The sequence below is a fragment of the Rattus norvegicus genome, chromosome 8, assembly GCF_036323735.1.
Source record: "Rattus norvegicus strain BN/NHsdMcwi chromosome 8, GRCr8, whole genome shotgun sequence".
Lineage (NCBI taxonomy): Eukaryota > Metazoa > Chordata > Mammalia > Rodentia > Muridae > Rattus > Rattus norvegicus.
Genome location: NC_086026.1, coordinates 77,121,874 through 77,137,902, shown reverse-complemented (window position 1 = coordinate 77,137,902; position 16,029 = coordinate 77,121,874). Strand labels below are relative to the sequence as shown.

At 47.7% G+C, this 16,029-nt stretch overlaps 1 protein-coding gene across 7 annotated transcripts in view; it reads left to right on the top strand.

Moving 5' to 3' along the window:
* The first annotated feature begins 4,541 nt into the window (after nucleotides 1–4,541).
* Nucleotides 4,542–16,029, top strand: part of Tln2 (talin 2) — a 421,250-nt gene continuing 409,762 nt past the window's right edge. For 3 of the 7 annotated variants that reach the window (XM_063265537.1, XM_017596083.2, XM_017596080.2), the window contains exon 1: nucleotides 4,556–4,716. The gene's annotated coding sequence lies outside the window, so the exon portion shown is untranslated. Of the gene's footprint in view, nucleotides 4,717–16,029 lie in introns of all 7 variants that reach the window. The other 4 variants (XM_063265536.1, XM_063265535.1, NM_001419941.1 and 1 more) reach the window with 3 other exon arrangements.

Sequence of the window (16,029 nt, the reverse complement as noted above, 5' to 3'; positions counted from 1 at the left end):
CAACCACTCTGGAAATCAGTCTGGTGGTTCCTCAAAAAACTGGACATAGTACTACCTGAGGATCCAGCTATACCTCTCTTGGGCATATCCCCAAAAGATGCTCCAACATATAACAAAGACACGTGCTCCACTATGTTCATAGCAGCCTTATTTATAATAGCCAGAAGCTGGAAAGAACCCAGATGCCCTTCAACAGAGGAATGGATACAGAAAATGTGGTTCATTTACACAATGGAGTATTACTCAGCTATCAAAAACAATGACTTCATGAAATTCATAGGCAAATGAATGGAACTAGAAAACATCATCGTGAGTAAGGTAATGCCGTCACAAAAGAACACACATGGTATGCACTCCCTGATAAGTGGATATTAGCCCAATAGCCAAGAATATCCAAGATAACAATTTACAGACCATATGAAGCTCGAGAAGAAGGAAGATCAAAATTTGGATGCTTTAGTTCTTCTTAGAAGGGGGAACAAAATACAAGAGGAAATACAGAGACAAAGAGTGAAGCAGATACTGGAAAAAAAGGCCAACCAGAGACTGCCCCACCTGGGTATCCATCCCATATGCAGCCACCAAACCCAGTCACTGTTGCTGATGCCAAGAAGTACTTGCTGACAGGAGCCAGATATGGATGTCTCCTGAGAGGCTCTGCCTGAGCCTTACTGATATAGATGAGGATGGTTGTAGCTAATCATTGGTCTAAGCCTGGGGACCTCAATGGAGGAGTTAGAGAGAGGACTGAAGGAGTTGAAGGGGTTTGCAACCCCATAGGACGAACAATAATATCAACCAACCAGACCCCTCAGAGCTTCTAGGGACTAAATCACCAACCAAAGATTACACATGGAAGGACCCATGCCCCTAGCCGCATATGTAGCAGAGGATGACATTGTCTGGCATCAACAGGAGAAGCCCTTGGTCCTGTGAAGGCTCGTTTACCCAGTGTAGGGGAATGCCAGGGTGTTGAAGTGGGAGGGGGAGCATCTTCATAGAAGCAGGGTAAGTGGGATCAGAAAGTTGTGAAAGGGGATAACATTTGGAGTGTAAGTACATAAAATACCCAATTAAAAAGAGTTGTTATTTGAAACATTATAGTGGCCTGTGTCACAGTGCCCAAAAAATTAGTTTGCAACCAGACTACAGTGAAGAATTCTAGGAGAAACGCTACTTCTCTCTAGGAAGGGGGTTTAACTGATGGCAGAGGCTGTGGAATAGTGCCCATCAGATTAGTGCCTCATGAGCATTCTCATACCTATACGTCAGCTAGGACACGGCTGCTAGGATGTATTTATTTTCATCTTTTAGATCCGTGTGTGTGTGTGTGGTGTGTGTGTGTGTGTGTGTGTGTGTGTGTGTGTGTGTGTGTGTGAAGGTGCCTTTGGAGCTTGGTGGACGGCAGCTACCAGCTGCCTGATACAGGTGCTGGGAACTGAACTATGGTCCTCTTCAAGAGCAGTGAATGAAAAAACTGGACATGACCATGCTCCCAGGTATGGCTGAAGGGAAGCACAGCCAGAGGCATCAGGGAGGGTCTAGACTGAACTTGGCCAGCAGGGCAGACAGGACCACAGAAGAAAGAGTGAGAGAAGGGGAGGGGCAAGCAGATCATGAGAGAAGCCATGGATAAAGAGGACAAGAGGGCAGGTGGAAATCAAGAGAGCCCAAAATGACTGACTTTTACAGCAAAGAGAAGCTTGGGAAGGGGACCCCAACCCCTGAGCTGGAGAGTTTGGGGTGAGGGTGGAGTTAGAAATGCTGGGAGAAGACACAGGTATAGTGAGACTTGTTCGGGTTTTCTTTGAGAACTAGCAAGCAGGATGCGTTTCTAACTGCTGACCTATCTCTTTAGACCTCACCTGCTTTTTTAAGTGGAGAAAATTTACTGGTTTTTGCTGGGTGTGTAGAGCTTGCCTGAATCCCAGGACTTGGGAGACTGAATCAGGAAGAGTAGGATTTCAACACTAGTTTGTTCAGTTTGTTCTACATAGTGAGTTCTAGGCCAGCCCAGCCTTCACAGTAAGACAAGGTCTTTTTTTTTTTTAAAGTAATACAGAGAGACTAGCTTTATGGAAGAAGAATTCACTTGTGTAGTGAACTGCTTTTAGGCAAGAATGTAGACAGGCTCCTTACTCTCGAGCTTATCCTATTGACTCGCTGCTAGGGTCTGGTAAGTGTAGAGATACTTAGAGAAGAATGTATTACACATAGAAATCCAGGTTTGAGGAAAGGCAAACTGACTGGTTTTGAGATAATTGATGGGGCTGGCAGTGGTGGCACGTGCCTTTGATCCCAGCTCTCTGGAGGCAGAGGCAGGTGGAGCTCTGAGTTCCAGGCCTGCCTGGTCTGCAGAGCGAGTTCCAGGACAGTCAGAACTACTCAGAGAAACCCTGTCTGGAAGAGAAAGAAAAGATGCTTTGATGGAAAGCTACTGGGCCCTGAGAAGTGTGAGGCAGGTGAAATGACTTTATTGTGACCAGTTTACCCTCATTCTTCCTATGGAAACCTGGATCTTGAACTCCAAAAAAAAAAAAAAAAAAAAAAAAAAGAAAGGTTATTTTCAGGAAACTAAGAGGCAACTTAGCAAGCATCAATTTAATGAGCTTTGTCTTAATCAGGGTTTCTATTCCTGTACAAAACAGCATGACCAAGAAGCAAGTTGGGGAGGAAAGGGTTTATTGAGCTTACACTTCCACATTGCTGTCCATCACCAAAGGAAGTCAGGACTGGAAGTCAAGCAGATCAGGAAGCAGGAGCTGATGCAGGAGCCATGGAGGGATGTTACTTACCGACTTACTTCCCCTGGCTTCCTCAGCTTGCTTTCTTATAGACCACTAGTCCAGGGATGGCACCACCCACAAAGGGCCCTCCCATCCTTGATCACTAATTGAGAAAATGCCTTACAGCTGCATCTCATGGAGGCATTTCCTCAAGGGAGGCTCCTTTCTTTGTGTTAAGTCCAGCTGGTGTCAAGTTGTCACCAAAACCAGCCAGGACAAGCTTCTTACCAGGTCTTAATGAAATCAATAAACATTTGCTTTCAAAATCCATGAGATAGCTTGCCACCTCTATTCTGCTAACCTAGCCAATGCCTAAAAGGATCTGGGAAACAGGAATGTTTATTCATGGGGCAGGGAAAAGTCTGTCCTGAAACTTTTAGGACTGCCTCAAACAGCCCAGTAATTTGTTTTCTGATTGGGGATTCTGATGGATAAAGTGTATTTACTGCAAAGGAAGTAAGTTACAATGTTTTACTCTTAAGACCTTGCTTCTCAACCTTCCTAATGCTGTGACCCTTTAATACAGTTTCTCACGTTTTGGTGACCTCCTTATCCCAATCATAAAATTATTTTTGCTGCTATTTCATACCTGCAATTTTGCCACTGTCTTAAATATCTGATATGTGACCCCTGAGAAAGTCGTTTGACACCCTCCCCTCAGGAGTCTCGTCTAGTTTCTCCATTATGCCAGGCTTGTTCAAGGTCCCAAAGCACTCCTTGAAGATAGTTTCAAGTTACAACGTTGATTCACTCTTGGATGTACAGTGACCACAATTTCAAGCTGAGAGACACTAATGCTGCTATAGTCGCATTTGAGGAGCTGAAGAGATTTGTTCTCTACTTCTTGGGAAGACAAGTCTATCCTGGTCACTCTGTGTCCGGCTGAGGAAAAATAACCATCTAAGCCTTTTCGTATTAATTTTTTAAAATTATAAAAGTTAAAAATAAAACTAGAAGCAAGCAGAAAGAGAAAAAAACCCCACAATTTCACAAACCACTGGAACACAGGGTGAACACCTTGGTTAATTTATTCTATCTGTCCTCTCTGTGTCTCTCTATACATCATAATTTTAAAGGAAACGGACTTTGTGATTTGTTCTCCTGTGTCCTTCACAGTGGCAACTAGGATAATTTTCACTTTGTACCCTGCCATCCCAACATCCCCCAGCACATGTAAATACAGGGGATGCATAAGTGACTTAATTCCAGGGTATGATAGAAAGATACACAAATGAATGAATGTATGTATGAAGCAAGTCACCCATACAGTGGGTCTTGGTGAGGCAGGTCTTTAATCCCTGTACTGAAGGAGGCGGATTAATTTGAGTTTGGGCCCAGCCTGGTCTACCTAGTGTGATGCTGTCTCGAAAAAAAAATTTAGTGCAATAGGCACACCCACTTTGCTGTCCATCTTTCTGGAAGAATGGTTTCCTAAATTCAAATGACTGGCATCCGTTCTGCCACCCTTAGGGCTGGATCCACGCCTGGTAACCTCCAGGACCCAGCCCGTGGTCCAGGAGGGACGCTGAGAAGACTCAGAGGCCTCATGCCAGCAGACGCCTGGTCTCCATGCCGCCTCATCGGTCTTCAGAGCCGGGCCAAGATTCTGGGGCAGTCGGGGGTGTCCTCTGCGCCTCTTGCACGCGGACCCCACCACAGCCCCGCGCGCGCCCCCATCCCGCGCCCGAGGTGCGGACACCCAGGAGCCGGGTGGAGAGCTCCGCCGCGCCGTCCCCCAGTGATGACGCGCTTCCTGCCCTCCCGGCGCTCGCGGGCCGTGCGCTCGCGCTCGCCCTCGGCTCCGGTTCCGCGCCCGGAGCCAGCAGCAGCGGCGGCGGCGGCGGCAGCGGCGGCGGCGGCGCAGCGTGAGCGGAGCTGGCTGCACTCGGGGGCTGGCGCTCCGCAATGAGACAGTAGCTGCATCCCCGCGGTAAGGCGCGGCGCGTGGCGCTGCCCAGCTCTCCAGCCTGCATGCGCGCTGCAGGGATTTTTCAGTGCCTTTTCCCTCCCCTCTCTAGAAGGAATATGTGGGTGGTTTTCTTCTCGGGTTTGCATCTCGTAAGTGATGTCAATGTAGAAAAACCCTGTCAAGCTTCTAGATTTCATTGCCTATCCTAGGTTTTTGGTGTTTGTTTTTCTTCTTTGCAAGAAAAGAAAAATAAATTGCAATGAATGCACCTGTCTATTGCACATGTAGGTTTCGCTGCACTCAAGCCGGGTGCTGGGGTTTGCAAACAGTCTTGCAGCCGGAGTCCGAGAGCTGATCCCTAGCCTTAGGCAGCTGATCCCTTCTCGGGCTCAGTCCTCGGGTTTCCGGTAACGGGGTCGGAAAAGCGGCCGGGTCTGCACCGAGGAGCCCCCTGGACTCGGGCGGTGACCCCGGCGCCGACTGTGTTGGCTGAGAGCAGAGCGGCTTCATTCCAACACTGGCTGCCCCTACTTCAAGCGCCACTTTGCAAACAAGTCTCCCGCCTCGGCTTGTGGAGAAGACACTCCGGGCTGCCTCCTAGCCCCCGACTCTGAGACCTGCGGGTTGCTGGACTCCCCCTTTCCCTGGCTGTCTTGCCCATAACCAGCTGCCGGCCGAGGACCGCTTAGGGATAGCGCGGGGCGGAGAGCGAGGGCAGGGTTTGGACCCAGTGCGGCGGCCTCTAGTCTCCTTCCCCGACCCTCAGGAGCCGAGATTTCGCGCCGGCGGGGATCGGGAGGGATATGGAGCCTGGCTTTTCGGGGCCCAAGGAACGACGTTCAAGGGCGCCATATTTTCAGTGGGTTTTTACAGAGGCTAAGGGGGCGCCCACTTTCCGAAGCCCCCCGGGAAAGCCTGAGCGATTGTCGTTGGGAAAGTTTGCGCGCCGGGGCGAGCTAAAAGGTGGATGTCCCCACAAGGGCGCGCGGACTGCATCGCGTCACCCAGGTCTAGGCTGGGTCTGTGGGGGGTGGGGGAAAGCGGTGCAGGGGACCGATGCACGTGGCTCGCGGGTGTCACAGTGCAGGGGAGTCATAGCACTTGGGGCAGTTTGGCGCTGAGCACACGCCCCTCTTTTCCCCAAGCTACTGCTGCCAGCGCTCCGCCGGAGCTGTGCGCACCGCCTCTCCCTGGCCCGCGCACGTTGCTGAGCGTTTTCTTCAGTAACCCCCAGCCCCCAGCACTGGGGATCGCGGGGTGCTCCACCTGGCGCGGGAGCTCACTCCAGGCTGGAGAGGAAGCGAGTCGGTTCGTAGATGGGCCAAGGGCCTGGCTTATGTGGATCAGCCTGAAGCCTCCTGTCGTCTCCTAGCTTGTGGAAGCGACAGAAGTAGTAGCACTAGCGGCTGTGTGCCGGGTTTTCTCTGGCGCGGGGCTGGTGGAGGAAAGGGGGGCGTTTCCCGAAGTCGGGGCTTCAGGTGACTCGCGAGAGAACTTGTTTTCTTGATGCTGTTGATGGAGCAGAGATGGAAGGAGAGAAGGCAGTGCTAATGAAAACTAAGTACGGGTAATTTCCAGAGAATGGGAAGAGGAGTGAGCTGGTGTTTGGGGTTGTAGGGGGACACAAAGAATAGTAGCATGGTGTCCTGAGGAAGCGCTCCCTGGAACACGTAATTAAGAGCACCGTGGTACGCCTAGTGCCAGTTTTGATTCTGATAGCTCCTGGTCGAGGGAATTACCATTTTCTATGTTCTAGCTCCCGGATGTAGTGACTTTTTAGAAGTGGACCGGTGGGGGAATCTTTACTACATACATAGTGACCACTCCTTTCTTGTGAAGGGGCAGGGCAGAGTGTGTTTGTTAACCTGTGATTGGCTGAGTGCAGGAATGTGTTAGCTTTTCGCCTTGGTGTCTTAATCAAACAGTGTCACAGTGGAGAGGTCTTGTCAGCACTTGGGATCTTCATCATAGGAAGAGATTTTTGGGAAGGACCACAAAAAAAACCTAACGGGTGTGTGTGTCCGGGGAGAGCAGGGACTTTTACGACGGAGGTGTGGCCCCTGACATCAGCAGTTGCCCATGTGCTTCATTACGTGCCACACAAAAAAGTTACCCTTTCAGTTTACAAGGATGTACCTGCTTTGTTCCTCTCCGTGGGGATCTCTGGAGAAAGTTAGAAGGAAGTGTGGCTGTGACCATTGCATGTGATAAGGCCAATACATGTGTGCATGCAGGAATGCTTTTCTCCCTTTTAATGTGAACACTAGAAGAGTGGAAAGGTCCCAGATAGAAGTTGTCCAAAATTAGAATAGCCAGTGTTAGTGGGAATTAGCTGCCCAAAGCTTCCCTTTAAATTATAGTGGCATTTCCAGGCTTAGCTTAAGAGGTGGCACACTGAATCCCAGAAGCGGAGGGTTCTTAGCCACTGTCTACCCCTGCCTTTGTGCCCCCCTTTTTTCATTTTATGTAGGAAATTCTAAGCGATCCTGAGGGTCTCAATTTTGGCTTTGTGTTTCAGACTTTCTGTCTCCCAGGGAGAAGTAAAAAAATTCCAAACTTGATCCTCATGAGTTGTTCAGTACAGTTGTAGGCTATGTGTAGGTCTAAAACTCCACCTTGCCCAGGTTTGTTTGCCAGCATCGTTTCCTAGAGGGCATTTTAAATTTATTTGTTTTTATGTGCATGTGCCTACCGCCTGTGTGCAGAGGCCAGAAGAGGGGCTTGGATCCCATGGTAACTGGAGTTATAGGTGGTTGTGAAGCACAATGTGGATGCTGGGAACCAAGTGTATACCCTCCACAGAAGCTGTAAGAGCCGCTACCCGAGGAACTTGTCTGTACGTGTGCCCCACATAGTTTTGCACAGCTTTTAAATGTGGTGTAATGAAAATTAATTTAAAGGAGCTTTAAAAAAGTTTTTAAAAATCATATTCATGGGGTTGGGGATTTAGCTCAGTGGTAGAGCCCTTGCCTAGCAAGCTCAAGGCCCTGGGTTCAGTCCCCAGCTCTGAAAAAAAAGAAAAGAAAAACAAATCGTTTTCATATATATATATATATATATATATTATGGGTGGGCACAGGTCGGGGAGTGCCACAGGCACCCCCTGCGATTGGCTTTGTGGCGAGTGCCCTTCACCAACCATCTGTGTCTTCTCGTCAGCCCCAGAGATGCTTTCTTTCAGGCCCTCTAATATTTAATCTCGACTGGAATACCTTAAGTTTTATTGGATTTCGTATGCCTCTCTCACCAGGTATGATTAACCAGGCTTTACCATCTCTTGCCTGGTTCTTACTATCGTGATTTCAGGTTGATCAAAGTGCCTGGTTTGTTTTTTCCCCCTAGTGAGACTTTGTAACTTCAAAGGGGGCTAGAGAAGTGCCTTGGTGAGTTGGAAAGCTGCCTATCAGTTTTCAGGCCACGTGACAGGTGATGTGTGCAGGCTGTGCCGCGCTCAGACTCTTAGGATGGTGTCTGGGACTTGGGATCTGTGACATTCTTGCTCCAGGACTTTTGAGCCCAAATATTTTCATGGGGCTTTTGGGTGGCGTTTGACTAACAGGAAGTACTAAAGCCAGTTAAATCATTCAAAAACAATTTTTTTTTATTAGGCACCACAAAAATGTTTAAGGGCAAGAAGGAAAAAAATATAACAAGGAGGCCGGCACTCCGGAATTATAGTTTAACAAACCCAACTGGTGCCTTTTTAATTACAGTATTTACCCCATCCAGAACTTTGTAATCCCATTGCTTTTATATTTAATAACAAGGCTAGCAAAAACATAAGCCAAACACAACTATTACAAATAATGGGGATAAGTGGAGGCTTTACCCAGATGTTCTTCCTGAAGTTGAACTCTTCCTAATGTCTTCGCCGCTCCCCTTCCCAATAAACAGGCACAACTCAAAAGGTAAAGCAGTCCCAGAGGGTAAAACGGAAATGGAAAACACCGGCAGCCTCTGATGCACCCTGGTACTTGGCATTCATCTGACGATTGATGGACAAGCGGAACCCAAGAGTCATGGTCCTTGGAACCTTCCTTCATGTGTTACCCTGAGACGAGGCTCCTTTGCAGCCTGTCTCACAGCGGGTTTTCAGGGTCTGCGCCAGCCCCCACGTTTTTGCTTTGCTCTGCTTCTAACCAACAATTCTGCTGGCTAACACTGTTCTAAAGCCTTGGGCGACTCACAAGCGTTTGTGTTAAGACTGACGGAATTTTCTGTGTCTTCCATTCCTTTGTCCGGCTGAAGCTTTTGGGGGTTTATCTTGCTGCTCTGATAAGTAACCCTGCCCTCACCGCACATATCAATCGCTTGAGGGTAGTGCTCTCATTATGTGTTTATCTTGTAGATAAGGTGGGGAGGAGGTGAGTGTGATTGACCTGCTTTTGGAGCAGAGATCCAAAAGGACCTATCAAAGGATGCACAAAGGGAGCGCTGGCAACTCCCAGAATAGGAGCAGAAGGTGGGCTGGAGGGGTGGCTCAAAGGTTAAGAGCACTGGCTGCTCTTGCTGAAGTTCTGTTCCCAGTACCCATGTGGCAGCTCATAGTTTTCTGTAATTCCATTTCTGGTGGATCTGATTCCTTCTTCTGGCCCCTGCAGGTACCAGATAAACACGTATACACATGTTGGCAAAAAACAAACAAAAACAAAAAAAAACCAACAAAAAACCGGAACAAACAAAAAATTGAGCCAAAACCAAAATTCATACACATATATGAAATGGGGCTTCACTTATTTATTTATTTATTTATTTATTTATTTATAAATAAGACTCTATTCATGTCCTCAATCCTCTGTACTCTGTTCTGGTTCCTGAACATCCTCAACCTCCATGACCCTTGCCCTTTCTCTCACTTTGCTGAGTACCCAGTCCTTGATTAGAGCCACTCTCTGTTTTGCTTTCACTGCTCTCAAACCCCCCAGCCCCCCACTAATGAGCCTGGGTGGAGAAGCCACTGGGCCATCTGCACTGCTGTGCTCTTGATGTATGACTGTGAATCCCAGGGGGCCTCTTGACACGGCCAGACCCACTGTACTTCTATCCCGAGATTGCTGTCGGCTGGTGATTTGGTTTAACTGGCACCCTCCTGTATTGAATCAGCTGACCCACTGGTGAGGAGTTCGCATTCACCCCAGAGTTCGTTCTCTCAGCACTTCTGTAGCTGTCTTCTTCCCCCTCCACATTATCAGATTCCCTCTTTGATGGATTGTCGTCACAGGAGATGCTCTAACATCTTCACCGTAGGCAAAAAGCAGCAGCAGCAGCAGCAAGTGACATCTCTTCCAGGGCCTTGTGCTTGCTAGGCAAGCGCTCTACCACTGAGCTAAATCCCCAACCCCCAAGTGACATCTCTTGACCTTGTGTCCTACCCCATTCATCTCCCATTTCTTTGCTCTCCCTTTTAGTGGATATTAAAAAAAAAACAACTTTTATTTTCTGTGTATGAGTGTTTTATCTACATGTTATGTCTGTGCACTATTTGTGTGCCTTGTGCCTGTGGAGGTCAGAAGAGGGCATTGGATTCCTTGGAACTGGAGTTACTGGTGGTTGTGGTCTGCTGGAAACTGAGCCCTGGGTCCTCTGTAAGAGCAAAATGTGCTCTTAAGTTAAGCCGTCTCTCCAGTCCTTTAGCAAAACTTTTTTTTAAAAAAAAGAGTTGTCATGTTCTCACTTTCCTCCACACTTATTTTATATTTTTAAATTGGAACTCACTATATATTCCTCAAACTTGCTATATAAACCAGGCTGGCTTTGAACTTACAGAGACTTGCCTACCTCTGTCTCCTAAGTGCTGCGATCAAAGGAGTGAGCGTGGGCGGCCATGCCTGGCTTCCCCACTTGTTTTTTTTTTTTTCTCCCAGTTGACTCTGGCTTTGCCCTACCCCCTCCGTCAAACTCTTCTTAAGGGAATGGAGAGAGCTCAGTGGCTTTTGAAGAGGAAGCAAACCTGGTTCCTAGCATTTACAGCTTACCACCTGGAGCTCAGTTTCAGGTCGTCATATACCGTCTTCTGGACACCATGGGCACCTGTACTCATGCACACAAACCACACATATATGCACAATTAAAAAAATAAACCAATCTTTAAAACAAAAGATCCAAAGAAACCCTTTTGTTGTTGTTGTTTGAGATATGGTTTCTCAGTGTAGCTCTGGCTGTCCTGGAACTTACTTTATAAGCAAGGTTGGACTCATAGAGATCCACCTGCCTCTGCCTCTGCCTCTGGGAGTGCTGGGATCAAAAATGTGTGCCATCACATGGGGCACAAAGAAACATTTCTTAAGGCATCAGCAGCATCTGAGGAGCAAGTCCAGGGGTGCTCTTTCAGTATCTGCAGCCTCCCTACATAATTTAGTCAGCTGATTGTCTACTGTCTTGAACATTCTCTTCACCAAGTCAATCTAATCTGCCTCTGGCAGCTCTGACTTTTTTGTTTGGCTTCTGGAAGCCAGAAATGTGGTTTCATGAAATACTTCTTTTTGGAGTCTGCAGTTCTCTCAGATCCTGAGGGTCACAGTGGTATCCTTTCTTATGTCTCGGACCGCTTTTCCCGAATCCATGTTACTTTGACATTGCATGATAATATTACGAATGAGAACTTACCCATTTTTTTGGCATACAAGCTCCAAGGGCTCCAGGGATGGCCCAGTCTGGGAGGTGCTCACTGTACAAGCGTCCAGCCCCAAGTTCCACTCCACTTCCCTGTAAAAGTTGGGCGTGGTGCTATATATTGTAACCCCAGTGCTGGGGAGGTGGTGACAGGGGTTTTTGGGTCTCCTTGGCTCACCAGACTAGCTTTACTCCTGAAGGTCCCTGTCAGGTGAGAAGAGACCCTGTCTCAGAAAAGGAGTGCACCGGGGCTGGACAGATGGGTCAGCGTTAAGAGTGCTTTCTGTTTTTTCAGAGGACTGGAGTTTGGTTCTCAGTACTGATTTGGATTCTGGATTGTCCTCAGTTGTTTGTATTTTGATGTTAATTACACTTACCCTAGAGGGGCTGCCTAGAACCTTTGCCCCAACACCTATATTAGGTAGGTTGGAGAATTTACCGCAACACCTCTATTAGGTGACTCACAGCTGCCTGTAACTCCTGGTCCAGGGGATCTAACACCAGTCTGACCTTCAAAGGGACCCCCCCCCCACATACACATGGGTACTTAGACTCAAAATTATAAATAAATAAATAATAAAATAAATTTTAAAAGGCTGGGTGTAGTGGATCACACCTTAAATCCCATCGCTGGCCAGGGAGAGGCAGGTTTGGAGTTTCAGGCTAGCCTTGTCTGTGTGTGGAGTTCCAGGTTATCCAGGGTTCATAGTGAAACACACGCACTCACACCGCGTGCTCTGCCACTGGGTCTCCATGTGTCTGCAATAATGAATGCCTGTCATATAGCAAACACCCAAAACATTCTAATGAGTGATGGGCTCTTCCTGGTTCCAGAGTTAGCCTTGGATGAGCAATTCGGCCCTTTCGGATTTTGTATCAGGATGCAGTAGTTTGAGGTCTTGTGCTGGGAATGAGGGTCTCCGGTATCGAGAATTGGTAGTCACATCCTTGTAAATACTTGTTGAGGGACAGGAAGCACCTGTCAGTGATGGCGAGAGGGAGACAAATGGCTGCCTCTCTCATTCTTATCTCTGTGAGAGGGCCACTTAAGCAGTCTTATTGGTAACTTTTGACACTGGGTTGAAGATGACAAATTGACTTGTCTGAAATGTTTTGTCATTGACCTCAGTGTCCTTGTGTATCACTCATCCCCAGAGCCCACTTGACCAGTGAGGAGCTGGCTCCCTCTTCTAAGTCTGGCTCCTGGAGAGTCAGTTCCAGCATCTGGGCATCTGGGAGGGGCAGTTCCCTGGATCTCCCCATTGCTGCTATCCTGGGGATCCAGGCTAAGGAGTGCTGAGGCTTGGTAATGCTTCTGTGAAAACATTTTTCTCCTCCTGTTTGCCTTGCCTCAGGACTGCCTAGGTAATGACTTGGCACCCGTGTCTAGTTCCCTATTTGATTTGAGTGAAGCCATTTCCTAAATATGGCCTGAGGTCATTCATGGCAGGTCTTCCAAGGAGAGTGTGGATTATTCCTGGGTTTGAGAGATTATACAGAGGCTACTTTAAGAGGCTTAATGTTCTCCTTGAAGGGCTTTCAACTGGCCTGGCACTTGTCATTCCAAGCCCTCCCCATGTGGCGTTAAAGGAGCTACCCTGTGGTAAGATGTCAGGCGAGGCCGCTGAGCTGACATATAGCCACAGAGCACTTGGGTTTAGCATCCAATGCGGGAAGGTAGATGTCTTTGTAGGACATTTTAGCCTAGTTCAGGGGGAGTGTACCAAAAGAAAAAAAGAGCCCAGGGTGACAGTTTATTTGGTAAAAGTCCTTTTCTTGCAAGAATAAGGTCCTGGATTTTATTCCCAGAGCCAACCTTCCAAAAGCCAGATATAGTGAGTGGTGAATGCTTTTAATTCCAACAGCAGGGAGGTTGAGACAGGGGGATCCTTGGGACCTGTCTGCGAGTCGAGTCAAGCCTAGCTTACTTGGCTGATTCTGGGCCAGTGAGAAACCCTGGCTAAAATAAAAAAAAGAAAAGAAAAGAAAAATGTAGATAACCGTGATTTCCACATATGTGCGTACAGGTGCTCATAAGCTTATACACATGTACATGTGTACTCAGGAAAACACATATACACATACACAGGGAGACAGACAGACAGACACACACACACACAGAGACAGACACACAGAGAGACAGACAGACAGACAGACACACACACACACACACAGGTGAGTTGGAGCTTCTGGACCTTCTAAGGCATGCTCCTTCCCACCTACCTCCCCACTTTGAGTCTTTGAGGAGAGACTTAGAGAAGAGAGTGGAGGAGGTCAGGGCAGCCACAGGACTGAACAGGCCCCTGCAGGGCACACGGGACAGACTTGGCTGCTCTGGAATGTAGGACAGCCATCTCACTGGGTCACAGTTCCACAGCTCTCCTACACACTGATCACTGAGACCCTGTAGCCTCCCACTTGGAATACTTATTGAAAGAGCCTTTGATTGTCTTTGGGGGAAATTTCGCTTTCTGGTCTCTTTCTCCAGCTTGTTTTGTCCTACTTAGGGGAGAGGGAAAGCTCATTCAGCTTGAGAAAATTGCCCCTTGAGGCCTGTGATGGAGTGAGTGTTGGAGATGGCTCAGGTGGATTTAACCAGCTCCCTGGCAAGGTGGGGGGTGACCAGATGCTGGCCAAGTGCTACTGTGATGGGAAAGGAAAGGGATCGAGAGGTTCGAGCTCAGAAGTGCAGTGGTGGATTTGATGGTTCTTAAGGTCCTTCCCTGCTTCTTGCTGGTGAACTTGTGGCTGTTGGGGCTCTCCTATCTAGTGACGGTGGATCCAAGTCAAGAGTGCACAGAGGAGGATGCAGGCACCATGTTCTTCACTGCTACCCATCCACTCTTGGATGCACCTTGTAAAGTGTTTTCTTGGAAGTTTATGGTCAAGGCTGGTGGAATTTGCAAAGCATGAGTGACCAAATGTCCTGGAAAAAAATATAGGAAAATGTTGCTTTTCTTTTGAGTTTTACATGGCTATCGTGGCAGAGCTCTCTGCACACCGAATGGCTTAAAGACCAGGTGTGTTCCTGCAGTTCCAGAGTTTAGAAGTTCATTTCAAGGGCCGCGTAGAGAGTCTATTGAGGGCCTCTCCATGCCCTCTCTGTGACCTGTGCTTCACACCTTCACCCTTTTATCTGCTGCCTGTTTCTGTCCCCAAATGTCCTCTGTTTGTAACACACCTGACACATTGAATTAAGGATCACCCAAATGATCATATTTCAACACCATTGTCTCTGTGAAAACCTTATTTCTAAATAAAGTCACCTTAGATACATACAATAGGACTAGAACATGGTTCAACCCATACATGGCACATACAGATGATGGAACAGATTTGTTTCAGAATCTGAGTGTGCCATGAATTGCTTGCTGGTGAATTCCCTTTTCAGGCTAAAGAGCTGGGGGTCCTTCACTGTGGAGTCTTGCACCTATGGGTGCCATTGCCCTGCACCTGTCTCTTTGCATCTTACTAAGACCTGGCAAGTTGGTTGCCATGACAACTGTGGGAGGCAGATGTTCTCATCAGACTCTGAGAAAGCAGAGTTACAGCAAGGTCTTTTTGCTGAATGTTGCGTGAGTTTGACTCTAACTCAGGTCTTCTCCATTTACTAATGTCTCCCCCAACACCTGTGTCTCCTTGACATGAGTAATTGTCTCCTGGGAAACTCCTGGGAGGCCTTGTTGGATACTTATGAACCTAGCTGAGACTTTGACCAAGGAATCTGTATGTTTCCTTATTTCCCCTGGAGATTTTGATACATTTAGATAGGAACATTGTTTCATCACCAAGTTTTCATTTGCACGGGTGCCCCCCCCTTCCCCTTGTGAGGCCACAGCAGATGTCACACAGAGAGAGACTATTACTGGAAGGGAGAAAACTGTGTGTGTCCTGGAACCTAAGCTGCTGCCGATCTATTGAGAGACACAGTGTAGTGTAGCCCAGACTGGACTGGAACTCTATGTAGCTGAGGATAACCTTGAACTTCTGATCCTCCTGCTCCACTTCTCAGGGGCTGGAATTACTGGAGTGAGCCGCCACAACTGATTCTATGTTGTCTTGGGGATGGAGCCCAGCATGCTAGAGAGACGAGAGCTCTACCAGCTCAGCCATCTCTCTAGCTCCTGCTCTGTCCTGTACACAGCCCCCTTGGTAGTATTCTGTGGGCAGGGCATTGGGCTACTCAGGTTGTGCAAATGAAAATTCTAGGTTCAGTGAATGGAAAAAAAAAGATCTTGTGAACTTTCTGTCATACATAGATCCTCATCACACTGCAGTGTGGAGATACATTTGGATTGTTCAATTGCAAATAAATGCTTCAGACTTTATTAAAGCAGAAAAACGAATCCTTCAGGAAGATGGAACAAGACGGGGGGCTGGATAGCCCTGTGGTTAAGGCTGAGTACTTCTGCTGAAGAGGACCTGGGCTGGATTCCTAGCACCCATGGTAGGTGACCCACACATGCCTTCAATTCCAGATCCATGGGATAGAACTGTCTCTTCTGGCCTCTGTGGGCATCTGCTCTCTGGTGCACATACCCTTCCATTCATTTATGAACAAATTTTAATGTATACAACTGTAATGTGTGTAAAAAGTTTAAAAGTTATGTGACAATTCGGTGTCTTTACCATTAGAGAATATCAGTGTATTAATGAAAACGTGCTTCAGTCTGTGGGTGCTGAAGTCACCTGCAGAAAGCATTTAAATGTGGCCAGTTGGGC